General features: G+C 46.1%; 1 protein-coding gene across 2 annotated transcripts in view; it reads right to left on the bottom strand.

The window, feature by feature from the left end:
• Positions 1–7967, bottom strand: part of PlexA (plexin A) — a 350566-nt gene extending 342599 nt beyond the window's left edge. For both annotated transcript variants that reach the window (XM_075696438.1, XM_075696437.1), the window contains exon 1: positions 7681–7967. The gene's annotated coding sequence lies outside the window, so the exon portion shown is untranslated. The remainder of the gene's footprint in view (positions 1–7680) is intronic.
• Between the last annotated feature and the right edge of the window lie 995 nt (positions 7968–8962).

Here is an 8962-nt window from a genome sequence, read left to right on the forward strand (position 1 = left end):
TGTGTGTGTGTGTGCGTGCGTGCGTGCGTGCGTGCGTGCGTGCGTGCGCGCGCGTGCGTGCGTGCGTGCGTGCGTGCGAGCGTGTGCGTGCGTGCGTGCGTGTGCGTGCGTGTGCGTGCGTGCATGCGTGCGTGCGCGCGATGTTTATTCCTTTATATTTTTGTATATTTCTCCTTGATTATCCATCTAAAGCAGCAATTACGGCCTGTTCATAGCAGGGCTGTCCCCGTCATCTTGAGTTACATTTCAAGCGTACCTCAAGCCTACCGCACCAACGCCACCTTGACTCCGTGTCGTTTTCACTCACTCACTTGTGCACTGCACTGCATCCAATTGTCTAGGCACTCTCAAACGCTGTGCCATCAACGCGTCCACGTTACTACAGTACGCTTACCCCCTCCTCGCCCCTGTCCCCTTCTCTCCCTTCATGAAGAATGTGTCGGCATCTAGGCGACCTTCAATGAAACATTCATTCTCCTCCCTGAAGATTCGTGGAATTTCAACCATACTCTCCCGCACGCATCTTCCGACACTCTCATTTAAATTAACGTAATTGGCATCGGGTGATAAGTACGGACGGAGGTCGATTAAAGAGGGGGGGGGGGGGGTGACCATTACGTCCTTCACACAGCAGCCTGCGGCAAATGGGCAGGCAGGCCGATCCAATAAGCGGAAAAGCCTACAGCCACAGGCCGCCACCTGTGTGGAACGCGACAGCCTTAAACTATATGGGCTCCGAGACAACGCAATACACCCAGTCGCTAGGTGCTGGTAAAAAAATAATAATAAGAAAGAAAAAAATGCTAGGGCAATCGCGCACGGTTACGTATAACGTAAGCCCCCGCCCCCTAACCTCGGTGCACGCCATTCTTAACGCCTCCGCTTAAACCTGCCGCCGGTCGACGACGACGACGACCGCGCGTTCTCCCGCCAGACGAGAACACGCGAGGGCCGAAGCGAAGAAGCATTGGCGAAGCCTCCGCGCCGCGGGCGGCCTTATTACGCCTGCCGCTCGTTAACGGTAAAGAATTAGGGGTCCAAAGCCATAACCATTAGCGCGCGGACTCTCCCTGCTGGCGCGGTATACAGCGCGGTCAAGGTGCGCGCGCGCTACTCGCGCCAGCGCCCTCGACGCAATGGGCAACGCCGCGCAACGCTGTGGTGTAACGGCAGACGCGGGGCGCAGGGCCGGCCGCTGGCTCCGTAATGCCGAACTGCGGCCGCACTTGTTCCGAGACGACGTGCTCTCTTCCGCGCCGGCTGGAGCGCGAGCTTTACGAGCCGAAATTATTCACGAAGGATCTCTCTCTCTCTCCAAGACGCGCGAATTGGGAGCGGCCGGAGCAGCAGCGTCCCAGTCGATCGCTCGTTTCCTCGAGAACGAGCTCGGCCGGGCCGGGCCGGCCCAGTGTTCGTGGCTCGAAGAAACACGGAGACCGGGAGACCGAGTTGCCCGAGGGCGGTGGTTCCCACTTCACCGGCGTGATGTGTTCGACGCGAAGAAGCGGAAAACTATAGGGATCGCTCAGTGAAGCAGCCAACGTTACGGTGTCTATATATCTGCGACGAGAAGAGCGTTTCACGTCCTCGACGCACTTGGTAAAGTCATGACATGAGCCCGAGCACTCCCTGTTGAACAGACACTAAAGAGAAAAATGAGTTTAGCTGCGCTAGCAGTTACTCTTTCACAATGTCTACAGAAAAACAAAAAAGCAGTCATTCCTAACCTGAGGGTATGCCAGGAAAAACGCGAGAAGCGAAAATCGCGAGTGGCGAAACCGCCTCTAAGTTCGCGCGCTATCTTGTCGTAAGGTGATGGATTCCGAGGATCGTCTTCTCCCCAGCCTATACATAACTTTTTTTTTTATCGGTAAAGATGGACTACATTGTTTGTAGTCCATTGCATTCATTGGACTTGGCGAGTTCCAGAAACATGTACTGAGCCACAACGGCGCAAATACAAAAAAGTCCGTGAGGCCACACGGACGTACCGGTGTTGGAGCTTCCGTGCGGAATTAAAATAATAATAATAATAATAATAATGATAATAATAATAATAATAATAATAATAATAATAATAATAATAATAATAATAATAATAATAATGTTACATAAAATAAATATATAGAACACCGACATTTATTTTCTCTTTTAGGAAGAAACCTGTTACCCCAAAACTCACGAAAATAGTATTTTGAGAGCATATTTTATCAGCCTAACTAATTTTAGTATTTCCCTTTAAACAGTAATTTTCGAGTCCATTTCGAGTACGAATCCAATGTACGAGAATCGAATCGAATACACCTCGAATAGTTCTTGAAGAGTGAACCGGCTTTCTCACCATTAATATAAACAATCTCCCCATAATACCGGGTGCTTTTTTTTTTTCTTTTAACAGAATATTTTTTCTTTTTGAACATCGCCTGTCGGAGATAGCCTAACTATAGTCCCTGGGCTGGATTACTCGAAGACGCAAACATAACTTGCACGAAAAGAATTAAGTCGCAATTGACGTATCAACTTAAGTTCACTAATTACTTGACGGCACATACTGCAATCCACAAAGTGTAGCCGGCGAGTTGCCAAGGCGCATGCAATCACATGAAACCAATTGCCAGGTTGACACCAGCTAGTTGCACGATATTGATTCCCGGAAGTGTGCCACGAAAAACACTGGCTAACTTCAGCCAAGTTAATTTTCAGCTTCAACGCACGCAACAGTGTTGTGTTAAATAGTAAGTTCATTTATTTCACAAAAGTTTTGACGGCGCATTTGTCGAAACTTGTGCCCCCCTGAGAATTCGTTACAGCTGGGTATCGCTTGGAGACTCACAGGCTGCAATTCAAAAACTGCAATGCGTGCCACAACATACTTATTAAAAACTTCATCAGCAAATTTTTGTTTATTATTCAAATATGAATTTCAATTTATCGTGCAAATAATGTTGCCTCTTCAAGCAATCTAGTTCCAGGATGACATCTGTGCTATCCGTCCAAGACAAAGTTTCAATTATATTGTCTCATCAAAAAGAAAACAAAAAAAGACACCCGCTATTTATACCGGTAGCAAGTTTCTGTAACTATATTGCACGTTATAAAGCGCCGTTTATTAAAAGCAAAAATGCAGCAGCATTAGGAACAAATAGGCGGTTCACGCGCATACTCAGGAGCACTCATTTAAAGAGAGCGAATGGTAACGGCTTATTTAGCCGCAGAATGTGGCACCGTGAACGACATGCAGACAGGGCATCGAACAGGAACTGAACCGGCAGAAATGAAAAAAAAAAAAAACATTACTGTTGCACGAAACGGAACTGAACCGGAACGTTACGATTTTCCTCTCTCTCTCTCTCCCCCCCCTCTCTCTCTCTCTCTCTCTCTCTCTCTCTCTCTTTCACTCTTGAGCGAGACCGAAAGGAAAACATAACGCTTTTCGGTTCAGCTTGGCCACCTTCTCTGGAGCTTTGCCACCTCGTTTGTAAACACACACCATCTTCCCACGATTTTAAACGTAGCAGCAGCGTAGCCGCGTTTCCAGCATGTTGCGGCAGGGAAGACACGAAGTGTTCTGTTAACGCGACTACATTTGCATCGCATCGAACGCGCGGGCTAGCCAGACTGCGATATGCGCAAAGTGCCTGAGACTGCCGAGCATTTGTTGATCGTCCCAAGTATGACTGTGCGCGGCAAGATCCGCTCTGTTCGTTAGCGCCAGCCAACAAGACGCCGTTCAGTGAAAAAAGTATTACTAGGCCATTGACCGGCCACCAAGGCTCTCTCAGAGTATTTAGTTAACGCAGGCCTAGATTGAAGGCTGTGAACAGGCACTTCGAACACGAACGTGCATATAATCGGATCCATATAATCGCGTCCTCACCATTACTCCTCACCGCCCTATTTTTCTCCTCAGTTCCCTTTCCCCCCGAGCAGACTAGCAGGCAGGATGACTCCCTCTGCGTTTCCTCAATATATTCTCCTCTCTACCTCTCCATCAATAAAGCTTCAATTCACATAGACTCCAGCGTTGGTGTTGTATCAGCATCACTATCTTGTAACTACGCGCGGCCCGAAGAACAAACAACAGGCGTAATCAGTCAGTTCAGCTCGGCAGCAGCGTTGAGTTCTTCTACTAAATACACTTATGCTGCTTTCCTGCAATTATAATTCGGTTATGCGAATAAACCTTTAAACGGTTTGAACAGCAATTTTTTTTTCTTTTCGGAGTTGAAACGGTACTGAGCCGTTCTCGGTGAACCGAAACGAAAACCGAAACAAACAAATAAAAAAAAAAGGTTTCGGTGCGACACACTGCATAGAGAGCTGCACTACTTATCTCCACCTATTATGCGCGCTATGACCACCGGGATTTCCTTCTTTTTTTTAATATATTTTCATACACTGCTGGCCTTACGGCCGTTACAGGGTGGATAGAAAGCAGCCCGTACAATAAGTTTATCGCACTTTTGCTCCAATTTTTATTGATCACGCACAGGTGGCGATTTTAAATATCTGAAACCTATTCAGTTTCAGTTCATTATTCGTTCATACGATTAGTTACAGAAAATGATATACAGACAAGGCTGCTATAGTAAGAGACGGCACCGGGACCCTTGATTAATTGTTATATATAAAAATAATTGGTGGAATAGAGAGCAGGAAAAACAAAAGGAATAAGCAAAATAATAAAGCAAGAAACTGAGTGAGGACACACGTAAAAAAGCAAGAAAGAAGGAACCATACACAATTGTAGCTAATCGCACAGCTACAAATTAGCAAAATAACATTATACAAAGGTAATCAGACAGCAAATAATTAAGTTGGCATTTAAATGAGTACAAGGTAGATGACAACTTAATGGCATTAGTAAGCTGTTCCAAAGTTTAAGTGCACAAAAAGAGGAAGCCATCTTTCCGAATTAGTACGATACATAGGTAACAGGAAATTTCCTTCTGCTGCAAAGCTTGTTTTACTAGGATTAAGAAGTAGACCAGAACTAACGAAGTTGCAAGAAACTTGTTTAATTAGTAATTTGAAAAATAATATCGCTAAATGATAGTTGAACAAATCTGTAACTTGAACGAGGTTTGTTCGCAGTTATGAGGAGGCGTTAGAGAAAAAGTGGCTTCGGGTTATAATGCGAATAGTCTGATCTTGAATGTGCTGAATAAAGATGACAATAATAAGTATTACCCCAACTGGAAAAAAAAATAGAACAAGAGAACAAGAGAACATTCGTATTTTCGAAAACTGACTATTCGATCCGTATTCGAAAGTTTTGAACGTTCAGGGTATGTTCAGGGTATGTCCCGACTACATTTAGATTCCAGCGCAATTTTTATATGAGGTGGGAAAATGTCTCCGTAGAAAAGAATCAATCTCCGTTTTGGGAAACTTAGCACGGAATTTCTTGAAAGAATAGGATTTTTTATTTAACTACAGGTGGCAAACAGCGTTATAACGACTTGAAGATATTACAAATTAAAAGGCCTATAATTCTAAAATTAATGCATTATAGCGCGCCAAAATGTTCTCGGTAAATCCACACCACAGTACTACTAGCACACCACGGGAAGTTAAATTTGTGTCGCCCACAGACTGTTTTTAGAAAAATTGCTAAACTTTGGTTTTTTCACAAACTCCCCGACTGACCCCTAAATTAGGGGCTTATTGGGGCCATTTACACTAAGCAAAATGCACGCAACTACGTCAAACACTTATTCAGTTATAAAGAGCCAAAAATGCGAAAATTGCAAATATAACGAAAATTGTAACATTTTAGAGACGTTTTACATACAATAACCATCGCCGATCTTTATGAAAATTTTATAGAGTACCCGCCCGGTATGGTAAATCTAGTAGAGCAAAAACATGCTGCAGTGAGGTTCCTATCAATTCAGAGAGAAGACCATCTGCAGAGCGTCTGTAATAGAGGAACACGACAATGCCACAAACTTGACAACCGCGTCGATAAGAAGCACGCCGCTCTAAAATTACGTATTTCTTAAGTTGTTATTTTATTGAAATTACATATATTGTAATTATATCTCCCAAGCGTTCTGTAGGCCCTAAAACATGCGTCAAGTGTGCAATAACGCGCCCCTCGTTTGACGTGGATATGAGTAATACGAGTGCCTCAGTGAAGAAACATCCAAGACTCAAGTACGCAATCATGAGGCGAGGGTGATTCCACATTTGTCCTAAATATGGTGAAGAAGGTTATTAGCTACACATTCATACGAGGTTTGAATTGGCACAAAGAAGAGTATTCGGTATTTGGGCGAAAAAAAGAAGTAAACATAAGGATCGGTGTTTCACTGATTTCCACTAGAGGGAATTTCAAGCGTTTCTGGGGGTACGTAAAAACAAGTGCGAGTAGTGCGGCTAGAAGTTAAATGAATTCAGACACTTTTAACAATGTAATTCGCGTGCGCGTCTGCACGTAACACAGGCTCGACACAAGAGACAAGGTGCGAGGACAGCCTCAGTAGCTCAAAGGACACGCGTAACGGGCCCTTTCAGACACCGCCTGGAAACCACCGAAACGAACGTGCCGGCCAAGGCGGTGGCGCCACCTCGGGGAGCGATCGGGAACAGCGGATCAATGAACCACGCCTCCCAGGGCGTTGGGCTCTACGAGACGGGAATGAACCGATCGCGCCGGGCCTGCGACTACGGCAACACATCATCCGTGTGCGAAGTGGTACAACTTCACCGCCGAGTAACTGTCGACCACTCTCTGTTCATGAGAGAACTGTGCGAAATGAACTGCTATGCTTTCGGCAAGCGCACTGCCCGACTACCGCAACCTCGGGCGAAAATCGCCCGCATTTGGTGCAGATGCGGCTGTCACTCCCTCGAGCGTAGTGATCTAAACATTATGGGCATCGTTCATCAAGCGGCGCGCATTGTTTTGGAAATACGCGCGAACTGATATTTGTTGACGCTTGAGTGATGTTGGCCTGGCCTTTTTGTGTCCGCAGAAAATACCGCTGCTGGACACAGAATTAACTAAAAAGAAACGCATAGGCCGGCATGCGAGCACGTTTATGTCTTTTAGCTTACCTAAATCTAGCGCGGAAGGGGGGCAGACGAAGAGTCGTTCCTCGTAATATCAAGCGCGCTAAGCAAAAGCCAAGTAAGCGAAAGTGGAGTGAAAGCGAGGTAGTTAGTCACGGTGTGAGAATTCCATGCGAAACGACCTGCGGCAGAAACGAGCCACCAGTGTAGAAACGCGACGCACGGATATCTCAGTACGACGGAGTCGCACATCGCGCTGCGATACGCGTCGATTGCCAGGAAAATGACACGGAACGGAGACAAGGCGGATGCTCCGTTTGAATTAAAGGCGCGAGCCGGCGTTGAAACCAGAATTCCCATCAACGTGCGCATCTTGCATTCAAATCTCCGAGGTGGCACGATTAGGTTCCTGAAAGCTTGGTGAACTTAAACATCACTATCACCGCACTCGATGAGACTCGGTGGGTACCGGCAAGCGAAAGGCTAAATGACAGGCGAGCACGCTACAACTAGCCCCTCCGGCGAATATCAAAAGGGCGAAAGCGACATATGAGCACCGTTCTCGTGCGAGTTTCTACTTCGCTCATCGCTGCTCTCGGCAGTGCAGCGATATCACAAAGAATATATTAAACTCTCTCGTTAGCAAAAATGCAAATAACCCACCTTCGCACAACGATACTTTCTCGTCGCAGCCTGGGATATCGAGCAAATTAGGCCTAGCCGACTTGTTGAAAAGACGGACAGCGGCGATCGCTTCGGGCTTTGCGGGCTTTGCGGGCTATCCGGTAGATCACGCACCACACGCACAACAATAAGAGTCCACCAGTCTCGCGCACGGGAAGCACCAAAAGTGAAACGAACTTGCACCGTCGATTTCACGCAGAAAAACGAGCACACTTCAAACCCGCGCCGCTGATGAAGCCGTGCGAGGCGTTGCAAGCATCGAGGGAAGGGAGTGCGCCCGGTCGCCGGAGCAGCGAGACCGCACTGACGGAAGAGCCGTGCGCTGATTGGTGGAAAACGAATGAGATGTTGGGAAAGCGCGCTGCGTCGTCTGCTAGGAAAGACTAAAATGCCCATCTCGCGCTTCTTTCGGCGCTCCGCGAATGCAAAACACCAGAGAATGTTTTTTATAGCTTCATTTAAACGTAAATATATGATAAGTCTAGAGCTAATGAATTATTATACAGATTGGCAAAAGTGTCTGCGCAAGCAAATTCATCTAATCGAAAATACTTCCCACCTAACCTTCGCAACACGGTCTGGACAATGACATCTGGCTGCACAACATCAAAAATACTGAGCAGTTTGCACTGTGGTGGTGTGCACTATGGTGGTGTGAGAGTTTGCTGAATGCTGGTTCACCACATACAGAAAGCAAGAATTTAAAGAAAGCCTTTGAGCTGTTGCTCCTGGAGTCGCATGTTAACATTGGTTACCTGGCATAAACTTTGACAACTGTTACTTATCTGGTACCTGCGTATCTAAACAAAAGTTGAAAAGAAAACACAGATAAAATGTTAAAAAAAATGGTGATAAAGATGCTTTACAGCAGAGATAAAGATGCTGCATACTATATTAATGCTTGTTCGCAACCGAAGAATCAGATATTGCAGACTTCATAACCTCCACACTGAACCTCTTTTGACTGGATGTCGTGACTTCGAGACGTACTGACTTAGATATATAAAGGAGGGGCAAGGCGATCAGGCGAGCGGTAGTTGGACCCAGGCGTGATCTGTAGTAAGTTCGGAAGAAGAGTAGGACGGTTCCTTTCTTCTTATTCGAAACGAAGCGCGACACACTAGGTTTTTCAATGATTGCGCTCATTAGAATAAAATCTGCTCATTCAAGTCGATAAATGGCCAGGTTTACCTTCGCAATTCGGAAGGCTTTCCGCAATTTTCACTACTTATGCTCCGACAGCAGGACACGCGTGCTTCGT

The sequence above is a fragment of the Dermacentor variabilis genome, chromosome 6, assembly GCF_050947875.1.
Source record: "Dermacentor variabilis isolate Ectoservices chromosome 6, ASM5094787v1, whole genome shotgun sequence".
NCBI lineage: Eukaryota > Metazoa > Arthropoda > Arachnida > Ixodida > Ixodidae > Dermacentor > Dermacentor variabilis.